Source organism: Cavia porcellus, unplaced genomic scaffold (genome assembly GCF_034190915.1).
Source record: "Cavia porcellus strain 051 isolate PalLab524CR breed Dunkin Hartley unplaced genomic scaffold, mCavPor4.1 scaffold_301, whole genome shotgun sequence".
Classification (NCBI taxonomy): Eukaryota; Metazoa; Chordata; class Mammalia; order Rodentia; family Caviidae; genus Cavia; species Cavia porcellus.
Genome location: NW_026947784.1, coordinates 171,810 through 176,932, shown reverse-complemented (window position 1 = coordinate 176,932; position 5,123 = coordinate 171,810).

Genomic DNA, 5,123 nt, shown 5'->3' with positions numbered 1-5,123 from the left:
ATTAGTTAATCTTTTTACAAATTTTGAGGCATGATCTCACTAAGATTGTGAGTTTCCCAGGTGAGGCTTAAACCTTTCCTTATTCAATCTCCCTCCCTCTCCCAGAGTGCTAGGATTGCAAATGTACATTATCTTGAGTTGGTAATCAGCAGTAATTTTGTGCATTTATAGAATGAAATATTTGGTTTTGATCTTTTGAAACTTTGCAGAAAGAGTTGGTCTGGTTAAGCTATAAATCAACCTCCTAAATGGCAGTTATTTTCAAAGTAAGTAAGATTGAAAATTCCATTAACACTGTTTGTAGATTCTCTGTTTTGTAACTGTGGTCAGCATGTGCTTCAGAATATCACTGCAAATGCCTTCTGCACTGGGACTGAGGCTTGGTGTCCTTGAAGCACATTCTCATTTTATTTTTTTTTATCCCTCATGTATTTTGATGACTGTTTGAAGTCAAACCACAAGAAAAGTGTGAAAGCTAATGCCACTTGGCACACACTGACCTGCAGAAGGCCAGGACAGTGTAAAATATTATTTTTCCTACCATTGGACTTTCCAAGTTTTTGTTTTGCATTCAGTTTCTACGGATTGAATAGTGAGATTTGCACTTATCTCCATGGCCTTCCACATTTAAAATTCTTATTTTCATCCAGGTTCTAGATAAGTGGCTGCATTGCTGAGGCTGTCCTTAAACTTGTGATGTTGCTGCCTCAGCCTTCCAGATTGCTGGCATTACAAGACACTCCACCAGACCTGGTTTCATCATAGTGTTGTTAAAAACTCATTGGCTGAGCATGGAATGTTGAAAATGCCTGCAATGCCTGCCCTCAGGAGGCTGAGGCAGCAGGATTCCTGGGAGTTCCAGACAAGCCTGCAACACACTCTGAGTTCAGCTCAGGGCAGTGCTACACAGGAATAACTTGACCAAAAACTGAAAAAGAAAAAGAAAGAAAACTAAAGGAAATGGAATTGAAGGAAAGCAGAAGGGGAGGGGGAGGGGAGGGAAGGGAAGGAAAAAGGAGAAACAAAGCAAAATTCCTGGTGACTGTATGAATATTTTTCTACTGGGCTGGCCTTTTTAATCTGTGGTCCAGTTCTTGCAGTATAGGACCATTTTGACTGTTGTCACTTTATTATATACCAGAAAACTATGTTTTTTTGTTGCCTCTAACTTTAATGTTTTTTTTCCATGGCTATAGGATAGACTCTTTGTCTTTCCCTGTGCATTTTCACTTTGTATTTTCTATTTCTAGAAAATGGCACTGATATTTTGACAGGAATGGCATTTAAACACCTGGTTGCTCTGGGTAGCATGTACATTATAACAACATGAATTCCTCCCATCCACCATCACAGTCTGTCTTTTCTTCTCTTAGTGCCACTTCACTCATTGCTTCAATTTCTACAATTTTCCAAGAACAGGTGAGTTTGGTTTAAATTTTCCATGAGTATTAATTCTTTAGGATGAATTATGAAATGAATTGTGTTCCTTGTATTTGGGGCTGCAGTTTGTTTGAAGCACATCGATATGAATTGATTATGACATATGGTTATTGTACCTTGAAACTGAAGTTATTTGTCCATTTGTTCTAAAAGTTTTTCAGTGGAGTTTTAAGTTTCTTATATGAAATGTTGTGTCCTCAGGAAACAGAGGCATCTCTTAATTCTTCCTTTCTGATTTGGTAAACTTTTGGGTTCTTATTGTTGACTAAATTCTAGGACTAGGACTTGAAGTAGTGTATTGAAAAGAGTCCAAAGCTTGGTCTTGTTCCTGACCTGAGAAGCAAATCTTGAGGCTTGTCAGTCACTGGTCATGATGTCAGGGATGGGCTTGTCATGCCTGTACTTTACTGTGCTGAGATTCATGCCTCCTGCACATGGTGTGTGAATGGTTTTTATCATGAAAGGATGATGAACTTTTGAATTTCTCGAAGTGATATTTCCAAATCTCTTGAGGGGTTAGCTGTGCCTCGTGCTGTGAATGTGGCAAGTGACACTGAATGATTTGTGCAAGTGGCACAATTCTAGCACTACTGAGGGTGAACCCAGTGTTCATTGTGGTATTTAAATTTTTCATGTGCTGGTGAATTTAGCTGATGAGCATTTAGTTGAATATTTTTGTGTCTGTTCATTAAGAATATTGGCCATTAGAGCATTACCATTTTTTAAAATGCATTATGGTCTGGCTTCATTATCAGGGTGACTTTGTCATCTAAAAGGAATTGGTGGTGGTTCCCTTCCCTTGAAAGACATGAAAATAATTAGTATTTATTCTTTTTCAAAATTTTATTTTGAAGATATTAAAATACAATGGAGCAAACAGAACAAAGCAAATCAAGACAATGCAGTGAAATTGGTACAGAACTTCACAGCATGGTCCATGATAACAGTAATAGGTACCATAGTATATCTCATTATCTTAACAATTGGTTTCCATTCAATTACTTATAGTGAAATCCAAACAAACACAGAACATTTTAAAACCAGTCAAAAGATAATATTGAATAGAGCAAACAATCAGAGCACAGCAAAAAATTAAAGACATTTGTTTTCAAACACAAGATAGAAAGAAATCCCCCATATTTTCTATATTGTACACAGTCATCTTCCCAAGAGATGCTCAGAATTCTGCCTCTCCTTGCTAACCAAAGGTGGGTAAGTGAGATGTATGGCTCTCAGTCCATGCACCAGTAGGCTCATGGGAGATGCTGACTGGTTCTCCTTCTGGCTTGCACCAGGGGTGCTTGGCAGGAAGGCAGGAAAATTGTTTTCTTGTTCAGCTGCCTAACTCCCAACATGGCCAGAGCCTGTACTTATGCTTTACTATACACTTCATACAAATCATCAGGGCATTTATCATATCCTGGCATTTGTTGTTGTTATTAAGCAGTTATGATTGTTGACTCATTGCCTGCGCTTGCTAATGCTATGTCAAATGGTGTGTTTTCTTCTGAGAGTGTGGCTCAGGGACAACATAGGAGATCATGTACTGATTAAGGATCATGTCACTTTTTATTTAGGGATGTAGCAATTTACTTTTTTATCTTCAAACTACCCCTACAGTATATATTTTTGTGAGTAATCTGTTAAGTTATTTAGTTTTTTAAAGCACACTGTTGCAGGGTGCAGTTACTCCTGGAGGACACTGGGGCAGGCTAGGTCCAGGTCTCTTATTTCAGGCTTTGTACCATTACCTGCCTGCAGTGTCCACACCTCCTGATCCACTCCCTAAAAAGAAATGTCTTGCTCCAAGGCTGTGGTGAATTCACATGTGGCAGTTGAGATCTCACCTGGGTGGAAGACATTCAGTCAAGGTAGGCTCTGAAACATGCTGATCTTCTTGTACAGAGTTCCCCTGAGTGAGACATGGGGCCTCAGGACTGCAGGGAGGAGCTCTGGCAGCAGGGCCACAACAGCCCTCTCTTATCCAGCATGCAGTGTATGCTGTTTGCTCTGAAGCTGACTGATGGATCACGAGTCCTGGACCTGATACTTTCTTGCCCATGGTACACTACTAGATGCCATGGGGTCCTCCACATCTGCATGGTCCATCTTCCTCCTACTTTGAATTTCCACAGAGATCTTAGGAGCCCTGGGCTTCCCCTTCCAGGCTCCAACTCTATGGTGAGATTTAGTGTGAATTTTGTTATCAGAAAATTCAATTTATATACATTTAACCTGGAAATTCCACTTATATGGCCTCATTATAAAAAATGAGATTGAGAGACACCCATGATCTCTTCTTATTCAGTTATGAGTGTGGATAGTTAGAAACCGTGAATGTACCACATCAGATCTGCTGAGTCAATTATACCATTATAGTCACAGAAAATGCTGAAAGAAGGCCATGTGCTAGGACATGTCCTGGATCATACCTGAGATGATAGAACAGTTCATAGCCTGGCCCTCTCTCCACTCAGCAATGAAGAGACCCAAGCTTGAATAGCAGGTGAGGACAGAAGAGAGGGGCTCCTGGAGAGCAGAGCACTGAACCTGGGGGGAAGCCTTTTGAGGGTTTTTTTCCATTTTTCCATTCCATTGCCTTATTTGTAGTGTTATATTAAATATTCCTTTTATTCAAATCAATTAATGTTTAATTGTGGCTAATTTCTTAGGTATGTGAATAGGTATGTGAAAATGGATGATTTAATTTCATTATGTATACTGAAAGGTATGCACAATACAGACACTTCAAATATCACTGTAAATATAAAATAAGGAGGCTTGGTATTCAGCAATCCAACACGTTGCTCATGACTAACTTCCAAAAACTCCAACACATAAATCCATGAGGATCCTGCTGTGCTGGGTGTCCCTGCACTTCCTACCATAAAAGCCACCATGCTGACCTGTGTCTTCTACTGCCATAGGACAAGAGTTTTCCTTCAGAGGCTAATATTCCAGCAAGGAAGTCCTGAATCTTCTTGCTTTCAGGCAGCACAGGGAGTGTGCAGCTTGCACAGGAGCCTAGCACTGCCTGCCTTACAGCCTTTTCCCCCACTTCATCCATGCTGTAGCCCTGCAGGCAAGGGAAGGAAGAGCAGCCAGGACACAGAAAAAACTCTGATTCCTCAGCCCCAGGGGCCTCTGTTCCTGGGTCCTGGTCTCAGCCTCCACAAAGATTCAGGTGCTGTCCTGAATTCATCTGGCTTAGTGGGCAGGGCACCCACTCTGCACCTCTGGGGATGAAGAGCACGAAGACCACTGTCTTCAGTGACCCTTCTACTCTGGAATTTTGCTCCTATCTTTGAGACTGAGGCAGTGGCATTGGAACAAAACACAATATTGTCATTATGTTTTTTTTGTTGTTGTTGTTATTTTTTCTGGCTTCTTTGTTTATTTAAGCATATATTTAGAACTGCATTTTGGCAAAAAACATTTCTTTGTCCTTACGTTCTCCAGTTAACAGAAGTTTTTACAGATTTCTACTGTAGTTCAAACCCTATGTGATTGAATGCTGAGAATCCACTCTCAAGCTTGGTAGGATGAGGGAAGCAAAGCAGAAACTGAGCTTGGGGACACTGCTGTGCCTTCCAGCATTTTGTACAGCAATCCCTGACTTATGCATGTTTACCCATAACATGTGGGCTTCAATACCAACTGAATCTGCCACTGACAAATGAGTT